This window comes from Equus przewalskii, chromosome X (genome assembly GCF_037783145.1).
Source record: "Equus przewalskii isolate Varuska chromosome X, EquPr2, whole genome shotgun sequence".
NCBI lineage: Eukaryota > Metazoa > Chordata > Mammalia > Perissodactyla > Equidae > Equus > Equus przewalskii.
The window spans coordinates 38,578,527-38,600,726 of record NC_091863.1 but is presented as its reverse complement, the minus strand read 5'-3'; the positions used below and the strand labels follow the sequence as shown (position 1 = coordinate 38,600,726).

General features: G+C 38.9%; 1 protein-coding gene across 14 annotated transcripts in view; it reads right to left on the bottom strand.

Annotated features, from left to right (window-relative positions):
* JADE3 (jade family PHD finger 3) overlaps positions 1-22,200 on the bottom strand; it is a 128,596-nt gene that overhangs the window by 89,479 nt on the left and 16,917 nt on the right. For 4 of the 14 annotated variants that reach the window (XM_070606447.1, XM_070606452.1, XM_070606445.1 and 1 more), the window contains exons 2-3: positions 4,568-4,688; positions 4,017-4,057 (exon numbers count right to left, since the gene is read on the bottom strand). The exons of 6 other annotated variants lie outside the window; for them this stretch is intronic. The gene's annotated coding sequence lies outside the window, so the exon portion shown is untranslated. Of the gene's footprint in view, positions 1-4,016; positions 4,058-4,567; positions 4,689-22,200 lie in introns of those variants that run through there. 4 more of the 14 variants (XR_011536289.1, XR_011536291.1, XM_070606448.1 and 1 more) reach the window with 3 other exon arrangements.

Here is a 22,200-nt window from a genome sequence, read left to right as displayed (position 1 = left end):
TGGGAAACCTGGGTGTTAGATCAAAGTTCTAGTCCGTTACCATACAATTTTTATTATAGCGGCTTTGCAGTAAGTTTTAATCTGGTAAAGCAAACTCTCCTCACAAGTTTTCCTGATGATTCTTGGGCATTTATTCTTTCCAAAAATGCAAATCTGATCATGATACTCCTGAGATTCCCTTGTAGCCCCCTGCAGGACTGCAGTTTAGTAGAGTGGACAGTACAAGTTTAGGACCAAAGCTGACTGCTTAAAAGGAGAGGAGAAGCAGTGCCACCACTAGAGAGCTCCTTTCTCTGCCCTGATTGCCCACCAGGCTCACTCTTTCCTTTGAGTAAGTGTTGAACAAATATTTAACAATGGTTCTGCAAGGGTGCTGTGTCAGGGGTCCCCAAGTTCTGTGATTCACCAGGAGGACTTGCAGAACTCTGTATATAATCATACTCATGGCTATGATTTATTACACTGAAAGGATACAAAACAAAATCAGCAAAGGGAAAAGGCACACAGGGTGAAATCCAGGGGACACCAGGCACAAGCTTCCAAGAGTCCTCTCCCAGCGGAGTCTCACAGGATGCACTTAATTTCCCTAGCAACAGTTGTGACAACACATGAAATGTTGTCTACTAAGGAAGATCATTAGACACTCAGCGCCCAGGGTTTTGACTGGAGGCTGGTCACATAGGCACCCTGTGATTGGCAAATACCCGAATTCTAGACTCTAAAAAGGAAAGCAGATACTCATAAGAAACCACACTATTTGTATAAACAGTTGAGGCACAATGAGCCACCCTTACCAGTTCTGGGAATGGTGGGAACCCTCCCCAAAATCAAGTTCCCAGATGCCAGCCAAAGGACAACCTTGTAAGCGGGCCTTTCAAAGTCAGGCCTGCTAATGATAACACTTTTTTGCAGAGATGACAATCATTAGCCTGGCTGGGCACCAAACCAACATGTCCTGCCCAGGCCTGGATGGGGTAAACAAAATCATGATAGTTCTCTGAGCAGGGTAAAGGGAGCAGGAATGGAGCAAAACCCACCCTCTCCCAGTGGCAGGAAGGAAGGAGCAATGACGACTGCTTCCTGGGAGAGGCAATGCCTGAGCCAGGTCTGGACACATGCCAGATATTGCAGCATCCCTAGTTTAAGTCCCAACCAGGTAAGTGATCTTGGTTAGTTAATTAACTAGACTAAGCTAGATACCAGATAGTGAGTTACATGAACCAGGGCTATTAATCACCGATTCCCTGCTTAAACTTTGTATGGCTTCCAAACCTCTTACAAGCCATGTGGCCTTGCTAGAGGTGGTGCCAACCTACTTCTCCAGTCCCACTTGTGCCTCTCTGCCCCTTCAGTCTCTGTGATCCAACCATCCTGGCCTCCTTTCAGTGCCTGGAATATGCTCCTTTCTACCTCCAAGACTCTGTGCATACTATTCCACCTCCCCACCCCACCCCTAGATCGCTCATCATCATCCTACCAACTTCACATAGCTAAGCCCTACTCATGTCAGATTTCAATCCAAATGACACCTCCTCAGGGCAGCCTTCCCCTACCTGCCCCAGAGTACCTCAGAACCTCTGTCATTTGCCTTCCAGCACCACTAACTTCTCCTTTATCACTGTGAGCAGATTAAAGTCCATTTTTTTAATACTTACTTCAAAAAGGCTGAGACCATGCCTGTGTTGTTCACTGTGATAACCCCTGAGCTTAACACAGTGCCTACCACATAGTGGGCACTCAGCAAATGTATGGAAGAGGAATAAATGAGTGGTCCATGTGGTCTGGGTGAAGGCAATCTCTGTCCCCACGCCAGAACAGATACACACCTCCTGGGTCTAAGGCACATGACCCAGGCTAGATCAACAAGTCATCCAATGGTTTTGACGGAAGTATTGGGAGAGGGGCACTGCATCTGCTGCAGATAGCCTGCCTGACAGTGAAACTAACTCAGAGGAAAGGCGAGGTGAGGAGATTCAGGGCTGCAATGAGTGTGAGGATGCAGCCATTCCTAAAGGCAGTAGTCCATGGGCTATTCGTTTAACAGTAAACTTTCTTTGGCTAAATTGAGTTGGGGTTCTGACACACGTAACTAAGAATCCTAATACAATCCTAATACAAAAATACTAACTGGAATTAGACATGTAATTGGTCCCAAAGAACAAGAGAAAGACCACCAGCAAGCCTAACTTGTAATGATCCAAGCTACTGGCTTAGAGAGTCCTTATACTTCCTTGAACTATGACCAGGTTTGATTCTGGTACAAGGAGAAAAGACACCCTGGCTGGGGAGTAGAGCACGGCATCCTAGCTGGTCATAACCCTAAAAACTACCTTGTTCCTCTCCTCAGGGCTAAAAGACTATTTGCAGCTATGACAGCAGAATCACTTCCTCTCGTCTATGAAAACTCACAGACACCAGACTTCACAATAGGCTGGAGAGAAGCAAAAATCTCTTTTATTTTCAAAGGGGTAGAGTATAATCATTAACAAATAAAAAGTCTGAATTTCACTCTAAACTAAATTTTAGACCAGATTAATAAAGCAGTGGTTGGATGAGCACTTGAAAAAGAAAAAAAATTGTCATTAGCAGCCAGCACAGGCTCTCTAAAATCAGGACACATCCAACTTAACCAAGACTCCTTTCTATTCCAGTCACTCAATTCATTTATTGAGGTAATTATTTATAGGTATAGTATATGTGGAGGCAGCTCACAAAGGCTATCAGGATTTTCCAGTTGATAAGATGAAGAATCCAGGCTATAGGCAGGCAAACCTGAAAGGTGTCTTGTGGGACACAGAGCTATACCCGTGGCCCTGTGCTGATCAAAACTTTGATCAGGAAAATAGATGAACCTAGGATGATTGACTTAGGAGGGATAACATTCATCAGGGGAAAGGGAAAAATTCAAAAGCTAACATGACAAAGAAAAACAGGATGAAATTTAACTAGAACATATGTAAAGCCACTGCAATTTTAAAAACCCTGTTCCCTAAATATAAGATGATAGCAGGTCAGTTTTTGGTGCCACCAAATACCACAGCTCCTCAACTTGGGCTGAATTTGGAAAAATACCGTCTACCTCAGTCAGCCAACAACTGGACAACTAAGTTCCAGTCTGAGCATCACAGAGAAACAATGACCAACAAAAGTGAATCCAGAGAGGGGAACCAAGATTAGAAAAAGGTTTGGGAATCATGTCACACAAATGACAGCTGAAAGGGTGAGAATGTAAACTGGTACAGCCAGTTTGGATAGCAAAGACAGCATTCTGTAAAACCGAAAATATCCATATTCTGTGACCCAGCAATCCTATTTCTAGATACATATCCTGGAGAAACACTCAAAAATTTACACAATTGCCAATATGGAATTGCTTATAAAAGCAAATTTTAGGAAGTACTTAGCTTCTGTCACTAGGAGAATAGCTAGACAGAATAAGACCTATTTACACACTGCGAAACTTTGCAGCACCTACAATGATGTAGGTCTACTTATCAATCAGGATGGGCTAAGTTTGCCAAAGTAACAAAAGGAGCCTAAAATCTGAGTGGCTTAACACAACTAAAGTCTATTTATTCCTACACTACATGTTTAAAATGAGTTGGCAGGAAAGCTCAATGTAGTTATTCTCAGGCCCAGGCTGACAGAGGCCCCATCTCTATTTGCCAGGGGAATAAAACATGGTAAATCTCATACTGGCTCTTAAAACTCCCATTTAGAAGTGCACCCATTACTTTCGCTGACATTTCATTGAGCACACCAAGTACATGGCCACACCTAACTTCAAAAGGGGCATGAACTACAATCCTGCCATATGTCCAGATGGCAGACAGCCCAAAATATGTTATGTTATATATAATGACTAATACAATATAAACTATGGAAACATTAATACAAAACATATGAAAAGATCTAAGACATTTTGCTGTGTGGAGAAAACACACAGACACATTCATAATACCATTTATGTAAATTAAAAGAGATCCAAAACAAATCTATATGTTGTTTATACATACCTATTTATGCATGAAAACTGGGAGGCGGGAGGAAGATGACACTAGAAGGGGTGATCAAAGGGGAAATAATCATTTCTGTAATGTTTTAATTCCTTTATTTAAGAAAATTAAAAATATGACAAAATTTAATTGTTGATAATTCTGGCTGGTGGAAAATACGAGTGTTCATTATATTATTCTCTGAATTTTTCCACTGCATTAAAATCCTCGAAAGAAGCTGTCGAAAGAACCAGGAATTTTTTAATCTAAGAAATCACAGGTGGGAGAAAGGGGAATGGGAAGTAGAAAATAGATGGCTTTAACTATTTTGGACAAAGGAGATTTACTCTGTGTGGCTATGGAGAGAAGAGCTGGAAACAATGGCAAGAGTTCCTGGGAGGCAGACCTTGGCTTGGGAATAAAGAACGACCTATCATGGAAAGATGAGTGAGTAGCCTCAAACATGGATGGAGGAAAAATATGTATTCTTTGGGGGGAAAAAGTAGTCAAGAGTCAGACAACTTCCTGTCTGACAGAATATTGTAGAGAGGATTCCTGCACTGGGAAGGTACCTGGATTTGGTGATCTCCAAGGTCCTTCCACTTCTCAGGTTCCATCAACCTTGGACCAGAACCTCTCAGTTTAGAGCTCACAGGCTCTGGGAAATGCAGCACAGTTATCCCAGGACAAGCTCTAAAAAATAATGAAACAATCTGAATTCAATACAGCCTTTGATGGTGTTACCTGGAAATATTTCATAATCAGTAAGAAATAATTCACTTAATCGGGCCTGAAAATTATTATTGGCAGGGGGTCACAAGAATTATACTGGCCTTGAATAAAGCTAGCTTTAATTCCCATGTTTTGGTCAACTTCATGCACATAATTAAATTGGTATTATTTGTAGAACTGTTGACTATTTAATCACTGTTTCTGTGACTTATTAGCTGTTCTTCCAGTACCAAAGTCAAATTGTTCCCACTGCTAAAGAGATCTCCACTGAAACATCCCACTGAAATGAATATTTGTAAAATGAAAGAGTAAGAATAATGAGTGTGTTTTCTTTGTAACCAGTTGCTTTGGCTACTGCCAAAAGAAAAAATAAAAGTCTTAGCAGTGGAAACGAGTATCACTGACCTGTCCTTGTGTGAGGAGGGTCAGTCTGGCATAAAAACAGTGGGCTCAGAATTCAGGCAGCCTCCTACTGCTGCCCTGCTCCCAGCCAAGAAGACACTGGATTTTAGCAGGAGTAAATGAGACAGCATGCTGTACCTGAGGATTTTCTTTCCAAAAGGTACCATGTCTTTCACACCAACAAGTTTTTATCTGTACATAGTTAATATACGCCCAGAAGGTTATGAGTTGAGCAGCCTTACATGCCTGGAACCTGATGGATCTAAATAGACACCTGGGAAGTCCACTGTGGTTTTTAAGGAACGTATGTTTCCATCATAAAAATACTGAAAGCATGCTACAACATAAAAACATGTGCTTTTTGCCCATGTGATTTTGCCCATTTAGGATCTCCCTCCTGCAGGGATTCTGTATCACATAGCTAACAATAGGAAATACATAAAAAGTAACTATTATTTAGTAGTTTCTTATTAAATTTCAAGATTAACAACAAACAAAACAAAATCAAAAAATAGCTGAGAGGGCTCTGATCTATTCCCAAATTAATGAAATCAGTGTGGCTTGAATACCACTTTCTTTCTAGACACATATTCCTGGCTGTGCTGGAGCTTCATGTGGCCTGGCCCCATTACCACCAGAAATACTGTATGAGAGAAAAAGCCCTAATATGCTGGAAAAGTGGCTGGCTAGACCACCACAATGCCTTGCAGAGACTCAGGTCTGGTCCTAACCTATGAGCAAAAGCTGATTACTCACCCCCACCTCTCCAGCCTAGCTTCTCCATCCTTCAAGTGCAAGCACTTACATCCTAAGATGTCACAGGGCAGTGTAATTATCCTTGGAAGACAGACTCTAGTGATAAAATTAAGACTGTAATGTTAGGAAGGAGAGAGTGTGGGGGAAACCAGAGACAAACAGAGGAGGGAGGAGGAGAAAGGGGTTGATGAATGAAGTCCTGGGGGCAAAGGTTACTGGAAAACAGCAGGACAGAAGTAAGAGAATGTGACAGAAAGGCAGCGCCAAGGAAAACAACGAGGTCAATGATATGCTGCATGAGGACAAAGAGCTGTACTTCCGGATGAGATTGCCTTTGGAAAATTGGCTTTGTTTTTCAGGAGGTCATTATGCATTCTGCCAATAGTGTAGCTCCTCTGCTTATCCTTAGAAGCTTTTGTCCACTAACTACGCCAAACACTACATCTCTGAAACTATTATTTCAGATATAAATACTTTGGGGAGGAGGGGAAACTAACCCAAAACATCACTTAAATATCAGTTAAAACTTCCAGTTCCAGGTAAGATGGAATAAACACACCCACCTTTACGTACACTGAATGCAACTATAAATTCTGTACAGAATGCATGGGCAGCGATTAGAGAACACTTTAAAGCATATATCAGCAGGTGGATCAGGGAAGAATACCGGAATGCCAAGAATGAACTGTTAGTGCCTTTACTATTTTTTTCCTTCCAGTATTCTCTGGCCTGAACTCAACACAATACCTGAAAGTGAGCACTGTGGTTAGAGCACATGTTCTGGCTCAAGGTGCTTTTTTTGGAAAAGGGAACTACTAAAACTCAGAGAGACTAGGGGGAAATCCCCTGGGTTTTTCTCTCCTTTTTCTCCCTTCTTTCATGCCCAGAAAATCCCATGGTGGAGGCTGCAGCAGCAGCAACGAAAGTGATTGGGAGAGGGAAAGTTAAAATTCTCGAGGGAGAAGAACTTTCCATTTCATTTGGTGGAGCTATAACTCCAAAAGGGCAAAGTCAAATCTCATTGTTTTTTCTTACTTTCTCTCTGCCTTCCTGCCCCTTGTGCCCCAGAGGCAGTGCATCGTTAAAGTGGGTGGTTTCTGACTGGAAGACGAAAAAGGAAAGCTCTAGGAAACCAGAAAGCACCATGGAAACAAAGAAGAGGGAAGAAGTGAGGAAAGCAAACTTTAAAGCCACTTATGAGCAACTCGGGTGACCCCCCCCCCCCAACCTCTCTGCATGTGTGGATTTGATCCTAATTAGCATGTCAAAGACTTTGAGAAATGAGCTAACAGATGAACAGTCAGGTACCAGACTGACCATGGGTGTCACACATGGGACAGATCTGAATAGCACTGAAAAGGCATTGAGGGCCAGCCCTGGTGGCCTAGTGGGTAAGTTCAGCATGCTCCACTTTGGTGGCCCAGGTTCAGTTCCCGGGCGCAGACCTACACTACTTGTCTGTCAGTGGCCGTGCTGTGGTGGCAGCTCACATACAAAAAGAGAAAGATTGGCAGCAGATGTTAGCTCAGGGTGAATCTTCCTCAACAACAACAACAACAACAAAAGGGGCACTGAATGCTGAACGGCCATTGGAACTACAGCCCACAGAAAATGAGCTGGAACTTGTGGTCTGAACCTAACCAGGTCAACTGGCTGCTAAAACCAATATATCATCATTCTCCATTGGATTGAAATAAGATCCAGAGTCTAATAACATAATATTCAAAATGTCCAGGATAAAATCCAAAATTACTCAGTATACAAAGAACCACAAAAATGCCAACTCATATAGGAAAAGACAATCAACAGATGCCAACAATGAGATGACACAAATATTGAAACTAACAAGTATGTTAAAGCAGCTATTATAAAAATGCTCAAATGAGCAATCACCAAAATTGAACATTCTTGAAAGAAAAGTTAAAATAGAAAGTATTGGCAAAGTGAAGAGACGATATAAAGGATAATCAAATTGAAACTTTAGGAATGGAAAATAAAATAACCCAAATAAAAATTCACTGGAAGAACAGAATAGCGGAACAGAGGAGGCAGTGAACTTGAAAATCGATAAACAAACTAGCCAATCTAAATAACAGGAAGAAAGAGATGGGGGTGGGGGGAGGAACAAAGCCTCTGGGACCTGTAGGATAAGAATAAAAGAACTAACATTTGTGTAATTGGAATCTAATACAAAGAAGAAAAGGAGTGTGATGCAGAAAAATATTTGAAGAAAAAATAGCTGAAAATTGCCAAGAGGTTGAGGGAAGACCAAACATAATAAATACAAAGAAATCTACACCCAGACACATCATAATCAAACTACTGAAAACTACAGACAGAGAACTGAATAAACAGACAATCCAACACTAACAGCTCAACATCCCACTCTTGATAATAGATACAACCACCAGAAAGAAAATCAGCAAGAATCTAGAAAATTTACACAACACTACCAAAAAACTGACCTAGCTGGCATTTACCAAACACTCCTCCCAAGATGAGCAACATACACATGCTTTTCAAGTACACATGGAACATTCTCTGGGAATTGCTGGTACGACTACAAAATGGTTCAGCCACCTTGGAAAAAGCGTTGGGCAGTTTCTTTCAAAAGCTAAGCATAAATTTACCATACAACCTAGCAAATCTACTCTTAGGAGTCTACTCCAGAGAAATGAAAATGTATGTGTAGACAAGAATATGTACATGAATGTTCACAGAAGCATTATTCATGAGAACCAAAAACCGGAAACATCCCAAATGTCCAACCACATTGAATAAATAATCACAGTGTGGTATATCCATATAATGTAATGCTACTCAACAATAGAAAGGAATGAATTATTGATGCATGGCACAACCATGGATGAACCTCAAAAACATTATGCAACATGAAAGAAGCCAGACACAAAAGACCATATGGTTTATGATTTTATTTATATGAAATGTCCACAAAAGGCATTATCCATACAGACAGATAGTAGATTAGTGGTTGCCTAGGGCTGGGAGGAGAGGACTAGAGTGACAGCAAATGGGCAAAAGGAATCTCACTAGAGTGATGGAAATACTGTAAAACTGGGTTATAGAGATGGTTACATAACTTGGTAAATTAAAAAGCACCGAGTTGTGTATTTAAACGCGCATTTTGTGGTATGTAAATTGTACTTCAATAAAGTTGTCATTTTAAGAATGTTATAGGGGCTTGGCCCCATGGCAGAGTGGTTAAGTTTGCGCGCTCTGCTTTGGCGGCCCAGGATTTCGCCAGTTCGAATCCTGGGCGCGGACATGGCACCGCTCATCAAGCCATGCTGAGGTGGCGTCCCACATGCCACAACTAGAAGGATTCACAATTAAAAATATGCAACTATGTACCAGGGGGCTTTGGGAGAAAAAGGAAAAAATAAAATCTTAAAAAAAATGTTATATAAATAAAATCATACAGAAAATAAACTTTTGAGACCAGCTTTTTTTCTTTCAGCATAATGCTCCTGAGATTTATCCAAGTTGTTCCATGTTATCAATAGTTCATTCCTTTTATTCCGTTATATGGATGTACCACAATTTGTTTAACCATTTACCCACTGAAGGACATTCGAGTTGTTTCCAGTTTTTGGTTATTACAAATAAAGCTGCTATGAACATTCCTGTACAGGTTTTTGTGTGAAAAGGACACTTTTAAGAGAGTGAAAAAGACTCTCTCAGACTACAATGGACTTCTATACAGGCTATTTAAAGAACTTCAATATGAATTAATAAAAAGACAGACAACTCAACAGAAAAATAGCAAAAGTCTTAAAGAGATTCTTCACAAGAGGATATTCGAATGGCGATAAATTATGAAAAGATGTTCAATATATCAGTCATCAGGGAAATAAAAATTAAAACCACATTAAGACTTCCAGAAAGACCCAAAATATCCACCAACAGGAGAAAAGATAAATTTTGCTACATTTACACAATGAAATACTCAGCAATGAAAGAGGATGCACTACTGATACATAAAACATCATTGATGAATCTCAAAAATATTATGTTGAGCAAAATAAGCCAAAAACAAGCCAGACACAAGAAGATATACTGTTTGATTTTATTTACATAAGTTCAATAATAGGCAAAACTAATCTCTGGTGACAGAAATCAGATTAGTGGTTGTCTCTGGTTGGAGAGGATTGACTGAAAAGAGACATGATGGTACTATCTAGGGTGAGAGAAATGATCTATATCTTGACTGGAATGTGGGTTACATGAGTATATACATTTGTTAAAACTCAAACTCTTAAAATATTTTCATTTTACTCTATGTAAATTATGCCTCAATAAAAAAGAAATAAGAAAGCCACAATGAAATATCACTATTATCCATTAGAATGGCCAAAATTCAAAACATCAACAATACAAGTGTTGACAAAGATGTGGACAAATGTTGACAAAGATGTGGACAAATGTTACCTCTTGTATACTGCTGGTGAGAATGTAAATTAGTATAAATGCTTTAGAAAGCTGCTTGACAATATCTACTAAAGCTTAATATATGCATACCCTATGACCCAGCTCTTAGTTATATATCCAACAGAAATGCACACATTCATTCCTCAAAAGACAGGTGCTAGAACGTTCAGATGAGCACTATATGTGATAGACCCAAACTGGAAACAACCCCAATATGTTCATCACAGTATAATAGGTTTTTTTTAAACTTTGAGAGATATATATTCTCCATCTATGCAGGATTAATCTATAGTGACAGAACTCAGGACGGTGATAACTTGGTAACCTTTAGGGTAGAAAGAAGGGGCAGTCATTGCCAGGAAGCAGGAAGGGGGCCTCCCAGGTGCTTTTCTTGACCTGGGCACTGGTTACATGGGTATGTTCATTTTGAGATTATTAATAGACTTGCACAATTATGACTTGTTCACTTTTTCTTCAGGTACATTATACTTCCACTTATATTTCAGATTCTGTCCCTTATGCTCTATGTATGTATATTTAAAGTTTTCTCTCTTTGCTCACTACCACCACCACCCCCTTTATCCTTCTTTAGCATATACACTTCTCTTTCTCTCTGCATTCTTGTCTGCTGAACTATCAATAATACTTAGTATTAACCTGAATCTTTGTCGCCAGTGACTAGGAACACACAGAGTCAAAACTGCAGCGAATGAAGTGAACCCACAAAATAACCGCAGAGAGAACAGAGGCATCTTTTACACAGGCAGAATTCCACGAGTCAGCATCAAAGAAGCTGGCCCCCGTCTGTCCACAGAGAAGAAACCATCCTTTAAATAGAAAGATTAGTTCATTTGCCCACATAATTCCAGGACAAAGCTGTAGACCCAGAATGATGTTCCTTTATGTGCTCCTTCCTGTATAGGAAATCCTTCCAAAGGCACTTTCACAGACTTTAGCAATTATCAGAGATGAAAAATTATAAAGGGGGCAAAACAGATGCCCAGGAATTGATTCTTAACCCACAGTTTACAATTTTTTTTTTAAAGATTTTTTTTTTTATTTTTTCCTTTTTCTCCCCAAAGCCCCCCGGTACATAGTTGTGTATTCTTTGTTGTGGGTTCTTCTAGTTGTGGCATGTGGGATGCTGCCTCAGCGTGGTCTGATGAGCAGTGCCATGTCCGCGCCCAGGATTCGAACTAACGAAACACTGGGCCGCCTGCAGCAGAGCGCGCGAACTTAACCACTCGGCCACGGGGCCAGGCCCCACAGTTTACAATTTTGATTTAGGGATCTTAATCTTAGAAACTCCCACTGGCTAATTTAACCTTCACATTCCCTTTAATTGCAAAGAATGTTATTCACTAATTTATCCACACTCCAAATTTATGTTCAGGATACTACAGGTCTGACACCATGCTTGGTACTGCAGATACAGGGACAGATAACTCCAAGACCTGTAATCTCGAGGAGCTCAGAGCTCTGGTGGAGGGATGAGGAAGAGAGGAAAACAAATTACCACAACCCAGGGTGACGGGTTTTATAACAGAAGAAGAGAAGGCTCCAAATGTCCTAAGAACATGACTGAATCTGTCCAGAGAGGGCATGGAGGCTCCATGTTGGAAGTGACACATTATCAAGATGTGGACCAATCAAAGAGCATGGTACCTCTCAAGAACTTAGAGATGAGCAAAACGCAGTTGTTTACTCTGAAAAATAACTAGTAAAATCCACATTTGAATGTGACTGGACACCTCTGGGGGCAAACCCCGATACTGCCTGTACAGGGGACCAAAAAGCTCATCAACACCCAAAACTCCAAACAAATTAATCTGGGAGGGGCATGGATGCAAAAAAAAAAAAAAAAAAAAAGTGAGTCTGACTTAATTTCAGGGAAGCAGGATTGGAATGACTATAATTTAGTAAAAGTAATTATATTTTATATTCTACTTAGTATGGAAAAAGACTGTGAGAATAAAAGGTGGATCAGTCTGAAGGATTGAAAAAAACAGAAAAGTCACACAGGCAGAAGTTCCCGCCTAAGCATGGCCCAGAGGAGATGGAGCTCATGTCCAAGTACTCACCCCTCTGGGCTGAGGGACAGCAACACCACAGTTTCAGAAAAGGACCAAGAGGAGCTCACATGCTGATGACATTGAACATGAGAATCACATCACTCAAGTCCCTGGTCAAGGTCCACACTTGTGATGTAATCTTAACATGGCTTGGAGTCCCACACAAGTCACCCAAAGAGACAGAGAGATAGTATTAGTGATGTGCTGATAAATGTTTAACTTCAGGCTCTCCGGGGTGGGGTGGGGGGTCTCTGATTTGTAGTTTACTGATTTCTGTGATGCAGATACTCTCACCAAGGTCAATTTCAAGCTACTAAGATGATATCACTCACCATGGAGTTTGAAAGTGATGTGCACAATCAGCTTTTGCAATCTAGTGTGAGTTGGCTACATCACACGAAAATGCAACCAGTTGAATTTTCACTATATATTGATAAATTGCCATCTTGGCTTATACAGATCAGATCTCAAGAGCTGGGTGACCTCAAGTCCATCCCTAAGTAGGGGTCCATCCTCAGTATGAACAAGATTGGGTTTCAGAGTCCACCAAGTGGAAGGCCAGACATGGACCAAGGTGAATTCTCCAAGGTGAAAGCATAATACACATGACTGCATGGAAAGGCACAACATGCTTAAAACAAAAGAAAATGAACAAACTAACAGACCAAAAAAACCTATAAGTAATTCTGTATGATTAGACTAGAGAGTGGTATGAGAGATCGATGAGCAGTGAGTTTGAGGAGCCAAGCTAGGAACAGACTGTAAAAGAGTGGCACGGGGGACTATACTCATGGGGGCATCTTTTGCTTTTGTAGATGCTTCACCTACTTTAATTCATTCAATCATACCTGTCACATGATATTATCCATTTATACAAAACTGCCTCAGTGAGAGATCAGGGAGCTGAGATTTGAAGCCATGGACTGATTCCCAAAGCGACACTTCCCCCCCTAAGTCTTGCTACCTCCATGGGAGGGCCAGGTGATGATGTAAGAACGCCCTCTCCCCAATCCTGCTCACTGCCCCTTAAGACCTCTACATTCACCTAAACCCCCAAAAGGGAGACTGGAATTTTCTTCTCAGGCCCAGCTGGGGAATTCTACTGTATCTCTTTGGGATCCATTTCAGCATTTCAACAGTTGTTAGAAATATTTCCTTCTTTTCCTAAACCCATCACAGCAATGAAGTCTTTATATTATTTTTAGTACTTATAACTGGCCACTACCAAATTTTGTTTAAAATGTCCCTAGTACATTGAAGGGGCACCCTCTTAATCTTCTCTTTTGCAGAGTTAGTGATCATAATCTTTTACCTGCCACTCTGAAGTCTTGCTTTCTAACTCGTTATCATTCTCCAAGTTTTCTCAAGCCAGACACTGTTCTAAAAGGCATGGCCACTGATAAATACCACAAGGAGGTTACCCAGTAGGCTCCTGTATTCTGTACCACCATGTGTTCATCCAATTATTAGAAAAAGTATAGACAATGGAAAAGGAATTCTCAAAAAAGGAGTAAGAATGATTAAGGTGGTTAAAGAACTTTTAAAAATTTTTGCTTAATCCCTACTAATAAATACAAACATGGTTTGAGGAAGAGGAAAACAAATACTATAAACTTTACCTATATGCAAAAGATACCACTAGGGTGTATATAGGAATTAGAAATGTGACAAAAATCAAGTGTAAATTTAATAGCCTTTTGAAACTTATGATTCAGAATTTCATATAATTTTCAGGTCATGGAATATTATTCTTCTTTTGATTTTTTTCAACCATTTAAAAATAGAAAAACCCATTCTTAGCTTGTGGGCTATATGAAAACATGTAGTGGGCCAGCTTTGGCTGGCAGACTATAGTGTACCAATCCTTGCTCAAACCAAGAGCTGATGCCTCTCTGAAGGAATTTAAAATTTCAGCCTTTCTCTGATTAAAAAAAATTTAGACATTTCAGGGCCAGCCTGGTGGTACAGTGGTTAAGTTGGTGCACTCTACTTCAGCAGCCTGGGGTTTGGGGGTTCGGATCCCAGGTGCAGACCTAGCACCACTTGTCAAGCCATGCTGTGGCAGCATCCCACATAAAATAGAGGAAGATTGGCAACAGATGTTAGCTCACGGCCAATCTTCCTCACACACATACACAAAAAATGTAGACATTTCAAACCAGCATCTCACCATAAACTTATGTTAAAGTTTCAGCTTGGGGGGAAGTGCAAATTCTGTAAGTGCACAGCAACATACTATAGTGTAAATGGAACTTGAAAAACTACCTGCAACTTACTAGGTGTGTAAAGCCACAAAATTCACTCACTCTCTCTGGGACTCAATTCCCTCCACTCTAGTCCATTTGCAACAATCTTCCATATCACTGAAAAGGAGCAGAATTACAACTATACTTTATTAAACTAATGTTAAATTCTGTCTGGGATATATAACAAATATTTCTATTTCTACTGTGTGCAGGTCCCTATGAAGCAAAGACATCTTCAAAAGAAGTCTTATCATTATTATTCCAGCCTATTCTGGAATCTAGAGCCTACTTACGATACACTGAATAGCTTGAAGAGTGAAAAACCCCAAACAGAATAAACCCAAAGAAATCTATGTTCAGACATATCCAAATCAAACTGCTGAACATAAACACAAAGAAAAAAATCTTGAAAGCAGCCAGAGAAAAACAGCACATTACCTTACAGGGGTAAACAAATTTGAATTACAGTGTATTTTTCATTAGAAACTGTGGAGGTCAGAAGGAAATGGCACAACATGTTCGAAGTGTGGGGGGAAAAAGAACTGTCAACACATAATTCTATAACTAGCAAAAACATCCTGCAGGAATGAGAATTTATAGCTAGCAACTTGCTCTAAAAGAATTGCTACAGGAAGTTCTTCAGAAAATTGAGAAATTATAGCAGAAAGAAATTTAGAACATTAGGAATGAAGGAACAGCAACATAAATGGTAAATATTTGGGCAAATGTAATAGACTATTCTTCTTGAGTTCTTTAAAGTATGTTTGGCAGCTGACAGCAAAAATGATAACGAAGTGTGAAGAGATTTTTAACAGGTGTAGATGTAATATATAAGACAACTATAACATAAACAAGGGAGGGTAAAGGGACCTATAGGGTAGTAAGGTTTCTGCATTCCTCTTGAAGTGGTAAAGTATTGATTCTATGTAGACTGTGCAAAGAATATATAGATATATAATCCCTAGAACAACCACAAAAATATGCAAGGAGACGAATTCAAAAATCACAATAGATCAATTAAAGTGAGGCACAAAAACTGTTCAAATGACCAAAAGGAGGCAGGAAAGTGGAAAAAAAGAGGAAATAATAACAGAGGTAATACAAAGAAAAGAAATAAAATGGTAGGCCTAAACCAAGCATATCAATAATTACATTAAGTATAATGGCCTAAACATACAATTAAAAGACAGAGACTGTCAGAACAGATTTAAAAAACGTGACCCAACTACACACTATAAGAAAATCACTTTGAATATAATGATATAGACAGGTGAAAAGTAAAAGGATGATAAAAGATAGATGATGCAAACACTGATCAGAAGAAAGAAATCAGAGCAAAGAAAACTATAAGGATAAAGTGGGACTTAGAGGGATATGACATAATGCTAAAAGGGTTATTAACTCACCCAAAAGACTTAACAATCCTAAATGTGTAAACATCTAACAACAGTGCTTCAAAATACGTGAAGCAAAAACTGTCAGACCTAAAATTAGAAGTAGAAAAAATCCACAATTATAGATGGAGGCTTAAAAACTCCTCTCTAAATAATATACAGAACTAGTAGACAGAAAATCAGGAAGAATATATAAGAACTGAACACCAGTATCAACCAACTGGAATTGGCTGACATGTACAGAACACTCTACCCAACAACAGCAGAATACATATTCTTTCAACAAGACAGACCATATACTGAGTCATAAAACAAACCTCAAATATAAAAGAATTGAAATCATAAAGTGTTCCCTAGGCATAAAAGAATTGAAATAGAAATCAATAATAGAGAGATAAGAGGAAAAGCTCCAAACACTTGGATACTAGATAACACACATCTAAATAACCCACGAATCAAAGAGAAACTTTCAAAGGAAATTAGAAAATATTTTGAATTAAAGAAAAATTAAAATACAACATAACCCAATTTGTAGGCTACAACTGAAGCAGTGCTTAAAGGGAAATTTATAGCATTAAATGCTCTTTTGCGGGGGGGGGGGAGCTCTCAAATAGATAATCTACATTTCCACCTTAGGGAATTAAAAAAGAGAAAAAGAAGTCCAAAGCAAGCAGAAAAAGGAAATAGATAAAGCAGAAATCATGAAGGTGAAAACAGAAAAATCAATGAAAGCAAAAGCTGGTTCTTCGAAAAGATCAATAAAATTGATAAACCTCTAGCAAGACTGAGAAAGAAAAAAAGAGAACACTCAAATTACCAATATCAGGAATGAAAGAGGGGATTATCACTAGAGGCCCCACAGACCTTAAAAGGATACTAAGGGGATACTATGAACAACTCTACACACATAAATTAAGACAACGTAAATGAAATGGACAGATTGCTTGAAAATCAAAACTACGAAAACTCATTGAAGATGAAATAGATAACCTGAATAATACCATATCTATTAAGGAAATTAAATTCACAGCTAAAAATCTTTTTAAAAAGAAATGTCCAGGCCCAGATGGTTTCACTGCCATATTCCAACAAACATTTAAAGAAAAAGTAACACCAATTCTGCAAGATCTCTTCCAGAAAATAGGAGAGGAGGGAATCCTTCCCAACTCATTTTATGAAGCCCTGATACCAAACTCAGACAAACACAGTACAAAAAAAGAAAACTATAGACCAAATATCCCTCATGAATATAGAAGCAAACATACCCAACAAAATATTAGCAAAACTAACAAGCAATATATAAAACCCTACAACCAAGTGGGGTTTATCCCAGGAATGCAAGGCAGGCTCAATGTTTGAAAATCAATCAATGTAATCAACCACATTAAGTCTAAAAGAGAAAAATCACATGATCCTATCAGTTGGTGACGACAAAAGCAGTTGTCAAAATTCAGCATGCATTCATGATAGAAACTCTCAGCAAACTAGGAATAGAAAGGAGCTTCCTCAACCTGATAAAGAACTTAAAGGTGAAAGACAAAGGTCAAACAAGAAAAAGATGTCTGTTTTCACCACTCCTATTAAACATCATACTGGAAGTCTTAACCTGTGCAATAAGGGATAAACAAACAAACAAATAAATAAAAGGCACAGAGACTGAAAGAAATGAAACTATCCCTACTCATAAATAACATGACTGCTTAGAATATATCAGGGAATCTATTTTTTAAAAACTAGGTTAGCAAGGGAGCAGGACATAAGGTCAATATAAAAATCAATCATAATCCATATGGTGGCATAAAAAATTGGAAACTGATTTTTTAAAAAAATACATCATTTACAATAGCTCCAAAGAAATGAAATATTTAGGTATAAATCTAACAAAACATGTACAGGATCTATATGCTGAAAACTACAAAACACTGATGGAAGAAATCAAAGAAAATCTAAATGGAGAAACATACTATATTTACGTTATAGAAGATTCAACATGCTAAAGATGTCAATTCTCAGGGCCAGCCCCATGGCATACTGGTTAAGTTCAGCATGCTCCACTTTGGCAGCCCGGGTTCGTGGGTTCAGAGCCCAGGCACGGACCTACAGCATTCGTCAGCCATGCTGTGGTAGCAACCCACATACAAAAGAGAAGAAGACTAGCACAGATGTTAGCTCAGGGCTAATCTTCCTCAAGCAAAAAAAAAAGGGGAATATTGGTAGCAGATGTTAGCTCAGGGCAAATCATCTGCAGGAAAAAAAAAAGAAAGAAAAAAAGATGTCAATTCTCCCCAAGTTCATCAGACTCATCATTAGATTTAACCAAATTCCTACAAAAATCCCAACAGGCCTTTTTTGTAAATATAGACAAGCTGATTCTAAGAACAGCAAAAGATCTAGAATAGCTAAAACAAATTTTAAAAAGAAGAATTAAGTTGGAGAAATCACACTAATTGATTTTAAGGCTTATTTATATAGCTATTGTAATCAAGACAGTGGTACTGGTGAAGTGATAAAAGAGAACAATGGAACAAAAGAGAGTCCAGATATTGAGCCACATAAATATAGGCAACTGATTTTTGACAAAAGTGCAAAAGCAATTTAAAGGAGGAAGAGTAGTCTTTGGGACAAATGATGCTGGAACAATTACACATCCATATGTAAAAAACAGATTTCCATGTAAGCTTCACATCATATACAAAGATTAACTCGAAATGGGCATAGACCTAAATGTCAACGTATAACTAGAAACCTTTCAGAAGAAAACATAGGAGAAAAATCTTCATGACCTAGGGTTAATCAGAGTTCTTAGAGGTGAGTCCTTTAAAAAAATAAATTGGATTTCATCAAAATTAAAATCTTGCTTGGTGAATGACACCATTAAGAGAATGAAAAGCCAAGCCTCAGTTGTAGAGAAAATATTTGTGATAAACCACATAACCAACAAAAGATTTTTATCCCAAATATTTAAAAAAAAACTCTTGGGTCAGCCCCAGTGGCCTAGTGGTAAAAAGTTCAGTGTGCTCCACCTCAGTGGCCTGGGTTTGGTTCCCGGGCATGGACCTACACTGCTCTGTTAGCAGCCATGCTGTGCTAGTGGCCCACAGGCTAAAAAATAGAGAAAGAGTGGCACAGATGTTAGCTTAGGGCGAATCTTCCTCAGTTAAAAAAAAAAAAAACCTCTCAAAACTCAACAGCAAGAAAACAAACTACTGAACTTAAAAATGAGCAAAATACTTAAACACTCCTCTCAACAAATACTTCAGCAAAATAGAATACTTCTCTCTGATGGGTTCAATAAAAGTCATGAATTTGAAGTTAGTCCATCTTTTTTAAATTGTAAGGGTGGAAGCAACACTCCTTCCAGCTCTCTACATCGCACAGAAGAACTGATTATTTTTTCAAAAACTCTTTATTGGGAAATATTAAAGAATTTTGTTTCAATAATCACCAGGGAAAAAAGTGGGTTGAAAATTTCCCCCTCTCCTGTTCTACATCCTCAACCCACTCCACTCCCTCCTCCCTGGTGTTTTAGAATCTTGGTTCAGACTTCCTCTGCAGAGGATTCCCTACGCTGCATGACAAGTTGGCACTTTGGTCTTTGTAAGAATGGGCACTATACCTGGATTATTTCTGAGTTTGAGTTTTTATTGCCAGATATTTGTTTTATGCCTCTTTCAATAAAGGTGTCAAACTGATTCAGAATATTTATAAATACCAGTTGTTAGTGAACCATATTTTAACTTGCCCTTCCTCTTTCTCAGGATGTTTCCAATTTGTATGTATTTAATACTCAGTGGTAGATAACGAAGCTTTTATTACTGTGAAAGAGATCCACTCTTTTGCTTAACTCCATTTTAAATCCTCTGGGTGCTGAGAGGGCAGACTGCAACCCTCCGTTTGGGCTCTGTCCTCCATTTCCATCCCGGACGGCTGCAAATCAATGCCTGACACTGAGCACTACCAGAGTCTGCGGGGGGCAGGGGGTGAGGGTGGTCAGGGCTGACCAGTGCCTAGTGCCTGGAACACACTGTTTCAGTGTGGGGGGTGTTTGCTGAATTTATTTCATTACGCTGTTCAGTAGCGTGAAAAAGAAAGTGTTAAAATAAAACCTGTTAGGGAAAAGGAGGCTCTATTACAACGAGTTGCAGTATATTTTGCCAAAGCTATTAGATTTTTGAGGCAGCTGGTAGTTTATCAATTTTTATTGCCCCAATATAGTTATTTTATGGCTATTACTAGCAAAAGAGGATTATAGGAATAGTGTTTGACAGGAATGAAGGGCCCAGTATGAGTCTGTTTGCTCTGGATCTTCTAAAACAAAGGTTCTTAATGTCACTCTCTCAGTTTGTACATAGAACAATAACATAATAGGAAGGAACATCAGTTTCTTATTTTGTGAGTGTAGTTCTAGACTATCCTTCTGCAGTGTTCTTGAGCACCTACCGAGGTATCCAGTTTTTTCCTGTGAAGACCTTTTCAGGTACCAGCATGATCACAAAGGTTACTTCCAGGTGCTGCTACAGCATTAAGACCAGCAATCAGTAGTGGATTTCAGGGACTTTGTACAGGATGGGGCATGACCCACAGGCAATGTTGTAGGATGTTTGGAGTGTCAAGATATAATTTTCAAAATTAAAAACATGACTCATATACAAATACAGAATGAACACATGTCAAAGACTAATTTATTAGTGAGGGAACCAGCAGGACGTAGGGCTGATTCAAAGAATATTTGAGAGATTCAGTATATACCGGTACTGAAAGTAAAAATGCTAGAATAAGACAGCTAAATTAGATAGCAAAGTGGTTAATACCCTATAGGACAGTTAATTCGTAGTCTTTGGGACTATTTCTTCTACCAAACAGAAATTTTTACATCTCTACCAGACAAAAATCTGTAAGTTAACATGTCACTTCAAAAAGTCTGGACCCTAAACATTAGTGCATAATGAGCCAAACAAAGACGCAGACCCCTAGAGAACTAAATAATCCTTGGGTGGGCCTCTCAGTCAATGCTCCAGTATGACAATGAAAGGACATTTGGTCATCTTTTTGTATTATTTTTAAGTTTTAAATAATTTCTATTAGCAGGGCTAATGCTTTATTTTACACCTGAGTCTAAGTCTTTAGAAGTAAAAATTTTAGAAGTAAAATTAAGGTTCTAGGGGCCAGCCTTTAGAATAGCGTGGTACTGTTTATATCTTTTACTTTACACAAGCCTTCCAAAATAGTCACTTATTTACCTTTCAAACCAATCACAAGATCTCAGAAGTCATCTGAGATCCAGCCATCTCCTAGGGCAGGAATGCTTTCTTTAGCAGTCTTGACATGTGATCAAGAAGCATTTTTGTGCGAGGAAGGAAACTAACATTACTGAGTGCCTATTACGTGCAAATTTATTTTCAAAGGGTCAAATTTCTTTTCTCACAGTAACATGTTACCTATACATTTAGCTACATTTATCAAATAAATGGATGTCTTCAGTATAATTGCTTTGAATTATACCTTAATTTTAAAAATTTATACATAGTATAATTTACCCTTTTTAATGAACAGTTCAAGTTCTGACAGATGCATACGGTGGTAATTGCCACCACAAATAAGATACAGAACAGTTCCAAGCATAATTGCTTTTTAAATGTCAATTAATCAACAAATATTTATTGACTACTGATGCGTCCAGCAGTCACTGGTTAGTCTCTGGGGATAGCAGAAGAGTGTGAAAAGGCAGGAGAAGTAAAAGATATACCTGCCTCCAAAGAACTTTCACAGCTTAATCAGCAAGGCACAGTTTCACGCATATGAACCAAGCACAAATAAGCAATCTACTAGGTAATAATCTGCATGAGAAGTGAGTTCTGGTATCGATACTGCCATCATGTGACTTTAAATAAGCCATTTATTATAATTATTTCTTATCTGGGCCTTCGTTTCCTCATTCATAACTTGAAGGGTTTGTCCTACACAATCTCTAAGGTCCCTCCTAATTATAAGGACATGTGAATCAGGTAGTGAGTAATGAGGGTTCAGAGTGATTACGAAGGGCTGGGAATTTGAGAACAGCTTTATGGCACTGAGGCTATCCATGAGTTGGCCCCACGGGGTTGGTGAACAAGGGTAAATAGTGAGGGATGGAGCATGGAGCTAAGAGGTACAA